General features: G+C 48.3%; 1 pseudogene; it reads left to right on the top strand.

Annotated features, from left to right (window-relative positions):
* The first annotated feature begins 8,153 nt into the window (after window positions 1–8,153).
* On the top strand, window positions 8,154–8,881 carry LOC144160063 (E3 ubiquitin-protein ligase MARCHF8-like; annotated as a pseudogene).
* Window positions 8,882–11,864: the final 2,983 nt, after the last annotated feature.

Here is an 11,864-nt window from a genome sequence, read left to right as displayed (position 1 = left end):
CTGGACTCTATTTATTTAAAGAAATCTTTATTTCCACCTGTTTTCTCGACGTTTGATATGCCCGTGGCCGCATTAAAGACAATCTCGGTGTTTTTCAACCACTGGAATCTGGCTGGACGCTTTCATTTCTTTATTGCCTATGTTTCACCTCTACTGTAGCTGTTCTGCCTTGCCGCTGTTCGACAAGGAGCGTACGCTGAAGCAAGGTTTCCACGAAACCTTTATACCCGGCTCACAACAGCTGAGGTCGCGCGACGATATAACGATCTCCCAAGACCAGGAGGTCCTTGCAGGAGAGCCGTGGGTGACATTTCTTTGGTGGTGACGGCTAAAGCCATGCCACTTGCCGGTAGAGACTGGACGCATTTTCAGGGAAGGTTGGGCGCACTTTTAGCTTTCGTGCTTGTCTTAAGTTTTAAGGAAGGGATGGTAAATTTTTTTCTGAAAGTCTCCAAGTAATCGAATTTAATCTGGAGCACCCAGTAAGGCCCGCCAAACAGCCAAGCTGTAACTTCGGCACGTAAAACACCCAAACTGTCATTGCCTTTTTTGTTGTAGGTGGATCCATGTAGTTGTAGAATTCTTTTTAAAAAGATGCAGGTTGTCGCAGTCCTGCCTTGCGCATATTTATCAAAGAGCGTACGCTGAGGCAAGGTTCCCACGAAACATTTATCCCCGGCTCGCAACAGCTGAGCCATGCAATGGTGGATGACGTCCACAGACGATCCTCTAAGGCGTGAAGGTCCTTGCAGAAGTATCGCGCGTGGCAGGGCCACGGTCGTAGCTCCTTCTCCGCGCCGGTGGTAGCCCTGCCGCTCTTCTGCAGCGCGCCTAGAAAAAGCACGCAGAGAAGCCATTTCAATGCATTTGTCCAAACCAGTGGACAACGCTCTGTGCACTGCGGATGAGTGTCGTGGCAGTAGCTGGCGATTGAAAGCTGCGCGGAACAACCGTGCGTTCCGGTACAATCGGCAAATCCGCAATGTGTTCTTCAAACGAGTGCCAAAACGCAGTCACTTCTTTCAAGTGAGACAGAGAAATTTGTGCTTCGCGTCGCCCAGAACTATGTCCATCATTCTTTGATATGTACTTTGATTGTTGCTCGAGCTAAACAACACCCGTACGAGTTAAAGCAGTCATTTGCGATAAGCGAGCGCACTCCTTTGTCCATAAGGTGGGTGCATTTCAATTTACGAAACCCCGCGAACAATCAAGGGTGTACTGAACGTTGCTATCCAACAGACATTGCATGGATTATTTCTTTAATAGGCAGATCAGAACACACGTCTGTTACAGTCATTGCGTCTGGTTTGCCGTAATACACGCATATGCATGTTGACCCGTACCAATCTTCATTTTCTTCGGACGCAGTATCTAGAGTGCCGCCTGGCGACACTACAGCACAGCGCTGCAGCCTTGGCTGGAGTGCCGTCCGACGACATTGGAATATTTCCGCCAAAGCTGGCACAGCCAAGAGTTTCTGACGTTGTAGTATGGAGGTTCCGCCTTAACTTTCTGACGCCGAGGCCGGCCGTTCGAGACCAGCTCTTGCCTGTTTTTATTTTTTTCGTCTTTAGTTTTAAATATATTTTTTATGGTTCGGGTTGATTTTTGGTGTCTTAAATGATTGGTATGTGTTCGTTAGGGCACGTTAGGTAAGGTTTCGTTACGTTACGTTAGGGAGAACGAAGTAGTACGCCAGGCGCTCGATTTTTTTTGACAAAACTCCCTTGGACGTCGCTTTAGTAGAGTGGCTTATAGTACCGTCGGGGGACGTCTAGTTACAGCCACTATGAAAACTATTCGAAAATCCGACGGAGGGATAGTTACAGTTTCCGACATTTTATCCAATGCTTCGTGTGTCCTGTGGCTGTCGTCCTGTCGTCTTGTCGTTTGCGCTGTGGTTCAACATGCATCACCAATTCGCCCAAATTTTCCTGTTGCTAAGATCCAATGCCTCATCAGCGCCTCCACTTTGCGATTGCTCTGCGTCCTTGGAGAATGCCACCAATGTCTTCCAGTCCCGGTTTCAGCACGGTGGTATAAGATCTGCAAATGTTTCGCCAGATTTTTTTCTGTAATAATGCTGGCAAACTTCATAAAAGAGCGTTTCTAGCCGCTTCCTCTGACCTGCTGTGCCTTCGAAGCTCCACAGCTGTTGCGGTAGAGGCTCCTGCAGCGTTGTCCAAACGGTGGTCGAGGTTTCCTTGGTGGCTGGGGCGATGTCGGGCAGCTTCGCAAACGGGGCCAAGTTGCCATCTGCGCCAAGCTTGTAACCGCCAGCAGCGACGTCAAGAAACGTCTTCGTGCCTGCACTAAACTCTCGTCCCAAGGTCATTTCGACTAACATCTCCTGAAGGCGCAAGAACTTTTGATGTTTCACAGTGCCCTCCAGTGCGAGACACAAAGGTAAGGCGCTTTTCTTCTGCGCTGAGAACTTCCTATTCTTACGTCTTCATCTATGAGCGCCAGAACGCCACCGCAGTTGGGATGTTGCACTCACCGCTTGCGCTTGCACAGGTCCTGTTCGTGTGGATACTCGGTCATCCGTATGCATCATCACCGGCACCACTGCTTGGTTGTCGACTGGGCGGATGGTGCGACTTCAAGGATACAAGCGCCGAGCCACGGACCATAACAAGCGGACGAGATCCACCAGATGGCGTGCCAACAAGCGTGATGGATTTTCGACCAGTCGGTTGGCAACCCGGAACCATGTCAGCTGACCCGGCTGCATTTAATCGCGCAACCTTCTTCGGCACTTCGGGCCACGCCACCGCAGTTGGGATGTTGCACTCACCGCTTGCGCTTGCACAGGTCCTGTTCGTGTGGATACTCGGTCATCCGTATGCATCATCACCGGCACCACTGCTTGGTTGTCGACTGGGCGGATGGTGCGACTTCAAGGATACAAGCGCCGAGCCACGGACCATAACAAGCGGACGAGATCCACCAGATGGCGTGCCAACAAGCGTGATGGATTTTCGACCAGTCGGTTGGCAACCCGGAACCATGTCAGCTGACCCGGCTGCATTTAATCGCGCAACCTTCTTCGGCACTTCGGGCCACGCCACCGCAGTTGGGATGTTGCACTCACCGCTTGCGCTTGCACAGGTTTGTTACCTTGAAACTTCATGTTACCGTAGCAACAATGTTTGCCTTATTGCGGTGTTGTGGCCCCATGACCTGTCCAACCGCTTCAAGGGGTTGGCACGTAGAGCAGTGTACTTTTGGCGCCTTTTGTTGCTTGGGGGCGACATCGAAACCAATCCGGGTCCCATGACCAAAGCGCAAGAGGAAAAACTTGATATGGTGTTCACTACTATGCAACGTTTGGAAGCAAGCAATGTTAACCTACTGGAATCGGTTAACAAAGTACTATGCACTCACATTGAACTTAAAAACAACATTGAATCGCTTACCAAACGCGTACACGAAATAGAAGGTAAATTAGAATCATTGACCACCCAGGCATCACTATCGACTCCGGATGCTAGTCTTACGAAAATGCAAAACCAAATCAAAGACTTAGAATCAAAGTGTTCATCAGGAGCTTCGACTCACCCTTCCAGCAGCAGCCAGCGTGACATTGCTTTAATGCATGACAAGATAGACGATTTGGAAAACCGCTCCAGGCGTTCTAATCTTCTTTTTTATGGTATTCAAGACACGGGCGAGTCAGAAGGGTGGGAAACGTCCGAGGAAATAGTAAAAAAATTCTGCGAAGACCAGCTGGAAGTAACAGCAGCATCAATTGCACGTGCTCATCGCCTTGGTCGATTTTCGAGCGATCGCACTCGACCCATAATTGTGAAGTTTTTCAATGAAAAAGAAATTGACACAATATTAAGCAATGGCCACAAGTTGAAAGATACAGAATTTGGGATTTCGCGAGATTACTCTGAGGCAGTTCGTGAAAAGAGAAGAAAATTATGGCAGTTTTCAAAGACCATAAAGAAAGAAAAAGACCGCGTCAACCTTGTCTTTAATAAGCTAAAAATTAACAAGGATGTTTACATATGGGATACCGAACTCAATTGTGCAAAACTTGTTTCCCCTGTGGTTTCTGCAAACTGACGTGATGTAAGCCCTTCATCCTCAGCTAAGCTGCCACGAGCAACATCAAATAACAATATTAGTACCGATGATAGTTGTCACTTTTTATACACTAACATTAGGAGTGTTACTAGTAAAAATGTCACATTATCTTCATTAATAGACTCAACATCTGCAACCATTATAGCTTTAACTGAAACTTGGTTAAATGATTCTGTTCCTAGCAATAGCATATTCATGTGTGAAACAGACTTTAACATTTTTCGTTGTGATCGGCAAAACCGCCGGGGTGGCGGTGTCCTCCTTGCGGTAAGCAGACAGTACTTGGTTGTGCCAGTGGTTATCAGTACTTTTCTGGAATGTGTAGTAATTTCTTTAAAATTCAAATCCAGTAGTATAATTGTTAGCGTTTTTTATCGCCCTCCAGATTGTTCACACGGTTTCACTGCAGAATTCCGTCGTATTCTTGCCGAACTTGCTCGTCGGTTTCCGCACTCAAACATAATAATTTTTGGGGATTTCAACTTCCCTGACATAGCGTGGTCTAATCAAATATCTTCTAGCACACCATCCGAGTCTAATGCGTTTCTACAATGTTGTCTTGATTTCAACCTCACCCAATTAGTTACAAGCCCAACACGGCGTTCAACCCACTGTTCGAATATTCTTGACTTGGTACTGACTAACAACGCAGATATATGCTCTGATATAACACATCTTAATGGTTTATCCGATCATGACGTGCTAACCGGTCGCATAGTTCCTCCTCTTATCAAGCGGCAAACATTTAGCAAGCTCATTCGATGTTACAAGAAAGCCAATTTCGATCGTATTAACCACGAACTATCACTTTTTGCCATTGACTTTCTAACAGATAACTTGTCGCGGACCGTCGAAGAAAACTGGTTACTACTGAAAAACGCCCTCACTAATCTGATTGATAAGTACATCCCGGTCATCTCTATTAAATCAGATAATACTGCCCCTTGGTTTTCACAGAAACTTCGCCGCCTAAACAACAAGAAGAAAAGAATATTCAGACAAGCTGACAAAAGTAAATTAGCTGTTTCCTGGCAACGGTATAAGGAATGTGATAGAGAATATCAAAAATTGCTCAAAACCACGCGCTTACAGTTTTTTCAACGTGATTTATCATCCATGCTAACAAATAATCCTCGGCGTTTCTGGCGTGTCATCAATCCCAAGCATAATCCCGACATCGTCTTTACTGATCAGAACGGCGTAATAATAACTGGCAGTGACTGTTCGGAACTACTGAACAAAACATTTTCCTTGGTATTTACAGTAGAATCTTACCTCCCACTGGCAACCATACGCAGTAGCACTAATGCATTTATGCCTGAAATAACCATAACCGATGCTGGCATATTTTCTCTTCTGACTAATCTCAAGACTTCTTCTTCGACTGACAACACTGGTTTAAATAAAACTATTCTAAAAAATATAGCACAAAGCATATTCCCAATATTATCCGCTCTATTCCAACAGTCTCTAACCACCGGCGTTATACCCCATGACTGGAAGGTGGCGAAAGTTGTTCCGTTTTTCAAATCTGGTGATCGTACCTCACCCCTAAACTATCGCCCTATTTCACTAACCAGTACTATATGCCAACTCATGGAGCATATTATTCACTCCCAGATCATTAACTACCTCGAAAAACATAACCTTATTTTTCGGCATCAGCACGGTTTCCGCAAAGGCTATTCATGTGACACCCAACTAGCTGGCTTCATTCACGAAATACATTCATCCATAGACGCTGGAATTATAGTCGACGCAATTTTCCTAGACTTTTCAAAAGCATTTGATCGTGTTCCTCACCATCGACTTTTTCACAAGCTTACGCTACTGAACATCGACTCTGCTGTTATAACATGGATAAAAGACTTTCTTTCTAACAGGATGCAATTTACATCAGTTAACAATCACAACTCCTCTCTAGTCCCCGTAACATCTGGTGTTCCTCAGGGAAGTGTACTCGGGCCCTTGCTTTTTCTAGTTTATATTAATGATCTACCAGACTGCGTTAAATCTAACATAAGGTTATTTGCGGATGACTGCGTATTATACCGTAAAATTCAATCTAACCATGACCACGATATTCTACAATCTGACCTTAATGCTATAAACACATGGTGCTCAACCTGGCTAATGCCTCTAAACCTTGCTAAAACAAAACTAGTGTCCTTTACTAATCACGCCTCCCAAAATTCAGCATCCTACATATTAAACAACAGCCTCGTGGACAGAACTTCCAGCTATAAATACCTTGGTGTACATCTAACCAGTAACTTGACATGGAATAATCACATTAACCATATCCTCGCGTCTGCTAACCGTTCGCTTGGTTTCCTTAAACGTAACCTCAGACATGCACCCGCCCGTTTACGAAAGTTAGCATATATTACACTAATACGCCCTAAACTAGAATACGCGTCAGCCATTTGGGATCCTCATCAGGCATATCTAATAAATGACTTAGAAGCTTTACAAAACCGTGCTGTCCGCTTCATCTTTTCTGATTACTCACCCTATACCAGCGTAACCGAATTAAAAAATCGTGCTGAACTTGTAACCTTATCGCATCGTCACAACATATCTCGCTTAACTTTATTTCATAAACTGTACTACCATGCATGCCTTCATAACGAATTTATGTGTGAACCCGCCGCCATTTTTCCTCGTCGAGATCACTCATGCAAAATCAAACGCATCACATGTCATACCGTTGCTTTTGCCGAATCATTTGCTCCTCGTACCACAATAGACTGGAATAATTTACCATCAAACATTGTTACTGAACCTAATACCACGAAATTTACTAATGCTTTGAGCAAAAATATCAATGTATAATATGTATCATTTCATGCGTCATTTCATTCAGTTCTTGCCTTGTCAGATGACATGTTGTAATATACCATGTGGTTATAATCGGTGTAGTTTGTTCTAGTTCCTGTACCAATAGCTGTTCCTATTATTCTACCTAATTTTTGTATTTGTTTTCACTCTAGCAATGTTAATGATTTGTAGCATTTTTTAGTTCTTGTGTTTATTTTTGTTCTTGTTCTAGTTTATGTGACACCTTTGTAACCCCCCTACCCTATGTAATACCCTCCCCAGAGGGCCTTTAGGGTTTTTTTGAAATAAATAAATAAGATCCACTTTGTTTGCCTACGTGGCCATTGTGGAAGATCTCTGCAGACACTTTGGCTGGAATGGCCTATGGCCTTTCGTGTTACTCAGAGCCTTCTTTCCTTTCCTTGCGTGTTGCTGTCCCGTAATCGTCAATTCCTGTTGGCCCAGATGGCTCTAATCTCGGCTCGAGCACGTACCTTGAGCTTGAACACTCAGGTTTTACTGGAAAATAAACGTCTGCCATACCTATTTCTGTTAACTGTTCTTGACCCCCTTTTGATTCTGTGTCTTTTACCTTAATCAATACCTACGCCGCGAAGGTCTGAAGAACGCTTCGTTGTACACTCCTGCAGAGAAATGGAATCCGTACAAGATTTCTCAATTTCCAGAGGTCGGTTCTCCAATATGTAAATCAGACGACGATAGACTCCCCTGCGACGCATAATGCTGCGATTTACTCTTCGTGTGCTTCTGTCGCTCGGGAGTACAGAGCGGCACCTGCCACATGGATAATGATGGTGATGATGATAATAACTTTATTTTGCCCGAAACAGTGTGCTGCATGTATTTTCGAGACGGCTGGTGTGCAGTGTTCGGCCTACTACGGTAAGGTTTCTTTACCCCCGTAAACCATTTTTTGCTTTTCTTAAACATTCAGACAATTCCTTTCCTTCCGTTCTCCGGTTCCGTGTTGTCGCATTCCATATAATAGACTAAACCAAATTGTTGTTACCCAATTGCTGAGGGGCTATGCACCATTTTTAAGGCCCATCATCATCATCGTCGTCGTCGTCGTCGTCGTTTTCATCAGCATCATCATCACCATCCGCACGAGCTGTGGAACGCTTGCTCGCAATTTGCTCGGGGAAGTCAGAGCGACGTGGCAGAGCATGTTCATCGAACGGCGACTTCGCCGCGACTGTTTCAAGGCTAGCAGCATGGAGCATCCAGCGGCGGGGTGTTCCCCAGAAGAGCTGTGCCAGCAGCCTCCTCCAGCGTCCGAGGCGCCAACAGTGCAGCAGCAGCTGAGGCCCTCTTCGCAGCCCTCCAACGGCCAGACGAACGGCGGCATGCCCGGCACCTGCTACTACGGGACGGATCCGGCGAACCCTTTCATCCCGCCTTGCTACGGTGCGGGAAGCCTGCGCGACGTGCACCAGGCCTGCCTGCAGCGCTGGGTCGAATCCCCTGACACCCGGCGCTGCGAGCTGTGCAAGTTCAGCTTCACCATGCACGCAGAGGTCAAGCGGGGGAAGCTGGAGATGTCCTCAGTGGAGCAGCGCAAGGTACTCTGCCCCGTCGCCTTCCACGTGGTGGCCATCACGTGCGTGGTCCGGTCGCTGTACGTGCTCGTCGACCAAGCGGCCCAAGAGATGCGAGAGGGAAACCGGGACTGATCCTTCCGGACCAAGCTCATCGCGGTCGCCATCGGCTTCTCGGGCGACCTCGTCTCCACGTGCGTGCAGTGCAAAATCGACACACTGCGCCTGGAGGGCCTTCAACAGTGGCCATTCACGTCCAAGACGCCTTCATGCCGGACAGGGAAGGCGCGCTGCCAACAGCCACCGACCTCTCGCCGCTGGTTGCAGTCCCGATGTTGCGGGCAGCTTGTGCCATCAGCAGCTTGTTACTGGATCCTATTTATTTAAAGAAATCTTTATTTTGACCTGTTTTTTTCGATATTTGATATGCCCGTGGCCGCATTAAAAACGATCTCGGTGTTTTTCACCCACTGAAACCTGGTTGGACGCTTTCATTTCTTTATTGCCCCAGTTTCGCCTCTTCTGTAGCTGTTCTGTCTTGCCGCTGTTCGACAAGGAACGTACGCTGAACCAAGGCTTCTACGAAACTTTTATACCCGGTTCACAACAGCTGAGGCCGTGCTACGGTATAACAGGGCCACAGACGATACTCCAAAACCAGGACAGGAGATCCTTGCCGAAGAGCTGTGGGTGGCATTGCTTTGGCGGTGACGGCCAAAGCCATGCCACCCGCAGGTCGAGACTGAACGCATTTTCAGAGACGGTTGGGCGCACTTTTAGCTTTCGCGCTTAACTTTTAAGGAAGGGATGGCAAATTCTTTTCTGAAAGTCTCGAGGTAATCGAATTTAATTTAGAGCACCCAGCAAGGCCCGCCTAATACCCGAACTGTAGCTTGGGCGCGTACAACACCCAAACTGTCTTTGTTTTCTTTTTTGATGTAGAGGTATCCCTGTAGTTGTAGAATTCTTTTAAAAAAGGTCGCAGTCCTGCCTTGCGCATATTTATCAAAAAGCGTACGCTGAGGAAAGGTTCCTACGAACCATTTATTCCGGGCTCACAACAGCTGAGGCCATGCAGTGGTAGATGACGTCCACAGACGATACTCTAAGGCGTGAAGGTCCTTGCAGAAGTATCGCGGGTGGCAGGGCCACGGTCGTAGCTCCTTCTCCGCGCAGGTGGTAGCCTTACCGCTTTTTTACAGCGCGCCTGGAAAAAGCCCGCAGAGAAGCCAATTCAATGCATTTGTCCAAACCAGTGGACACCGCTCTGTGCACTGCGGATGAATGTCGTGGGAGTAGCTGGCGATTGAAAGCTGCGCGGAGCAACCATGCTCTGGGGTACAATCGGCAAATCCGCAATGTGTTCTTCAAACAAGTGCCAAAACGCAGTCACTTCTTTCAAGTGCGACAGAGAAATTTGTGCTTCGCATCGCCCAGAACTATGTCCATCATTCTTTGATATGTACTTTGGTTGTTGATCAAGCCAAACAACACCGGTCCGAGTTAAAACAGTCATTTGCGATAAGCGAGCGCCGTCCTTTGTCCATAAGGCGGGTGCATTTCAATTTACGAAACCCCGCGAACAATCAAAGGTGTACTGAACTATGCCATCCAACAGACATCGCATGAATTATTTCCTTAACAGGCTGATCAGAACACACGTCTGTTACAGTCATTACGTTTGGTTTGCCGTAATACACGCATATACATGTTGACCCATACCAAGCTCCCTTGTCTACGAACACATTGTCTGGAGTGCCGTCCGACGGCACTACAGCACAGCGCTGCAGACTTTGCTGGAATGCCGTCCTACGACATTCGAATATTTACGCCAAGGCTGGCACAGCGCAGAGTTTCTGACGTTGGAGTATGGAGGTTCCGCCTTAACTTTCTGACACCGAGGCCGGCCGTTCGAGACCAGCTATTGCCTTTTTTATTTTTTCGTCTTTAGTTTTGGTGGTGGCAAAACGTTTATTGAGCCTAAAGGGAAAGGGTATAAGGGCGTGGTTAGCCTCCTAAGTCCAGGAGGCCTCTAGTCCGGGCTGCCTCCAGTGCGCGCCGCACCAGGGCGACCTGGCGCTCCGGTGCGGAGCTGGTCAGCTCGGACTCCCACTGCTCAGGGGAAGGGGAGGGGTGGGGATATGGGTGTTGGGGGCAGGAGAAGACGAGGTGGTAGGTGTTGAGAGGGATGTGACAATGGGGGCAGTCGAGTGGAAAGAGAGAAGGGGAAATGTGGGATAGAATGATGTGGTTAAAGTATGTTTCGGTCTGTAGTCGGCGGAGGATGTAGGCCTGTTGGGCGGTGAGGGAAGGGTGGGGGGGCGGGTATCGCCGTCGGGAGTTTGAGGAGTGTTTTGGGTGTGTCACGGCTGAGGTGGTCGAGGAGCTGTTCTTTTATTTGTATAAGGACGTCTTGGGTGGAGAGATGTTGGCGGAAACCGAACATGGTAAGGGGGTACAGGTTACGGTCTTCGAGGTAGGTGGAGAGGCGTTGGTGAACTAGGTGTTCATAGACCTTGCCGAGACAGCAGGTGAGGGCGATGGGTCGGAGGGTGGTGGCGGAGACAGGTTTGTTGGGCTTGGGGATAAGGGTGATGTCTGAGTGGCGCCACTGTGAGGGGTACGTGCCGGCTTCCCAGTTGCTGTTGTAATAGGTGAGGAGGTCTTCAAGGGTGTCGCCCGGGAGGTTGCGGATAGTTCTATAGGTGATGTGGTCTCTGCCCGGGGTGGTGTTGCGGGTGAGGCGGGCAAGAATGGCGTGGAGTTCGGTCATGGTGAAGGGGAGGTCCATGTCGGCGTTGGGGCGTCCGCTGTATTGAAGGTTCGGGGCAGGGGGATGAGTGACCGGATCACCAAAGAGATGCTGCCTGATGGTGCGGAGAAGCTCGCGAGGGGGTTGCGAATGGTTGCGGATGAGTTGATGGATGCGGTGCATTGAGTGACGTTGAGTAGAGTGGTTGCCCAGGAGGGAGCGGAGGAGGTGCCAGGTCTTGCGGGTGTGGAGGGTACCTTGCAGGCGGGTGCAGAAGTCCCGCCAGTTTTGGTTGTGAAGCTGGCTGGAGTACGCTTGGATCTCTTGGTTCAGGCGGGCTATACGTTTTCTGAGGGTGTGGTTGTGGCGCTGGCGCTTCCATCTTTTAGAAAGGCCCCGACGGGCATCCCACATGTGGAGGAGGTGTGGATCAGCCGCCGGCGTGGCGCCTGTGAGGGCTATAGATTGAGTGTGGGCGCAAACCCTCTGTTCTAAGGCCTGTGCCCAGTCGTCCAGGTTGTCGCCAATGGGTGGTAAGGAGGTGGGATCCTTGCGAAAGTTGGGCCAGTTCGTGAGGCGTGCGGTGCCTCTGCGGAGGGGTTTGTGAACGAAGGGTACGCGGATAGTTATGAGGT

Source organism: Haemaphysalis longicornis, unplaced genomic scaffold, assembly GCF_048455015.1.
Source record: "Haemaphysalis longicornis isolate Haplotype H1 unplaced genomic scaffold, Haemaphysalis longicornis Haplotype H1 scaffold_10, whole genome shotgun sequence".
Lineage (NCBI taxonomy): Eukaryota > Metazoa > Arthropoda > Arachnida > Ixodida > Ixodidae > Haemaphysalis > Haemaphysalis longicornis.
This window is presented reverse-complemented; position numbering and strand designations above follow the sequence as displayed.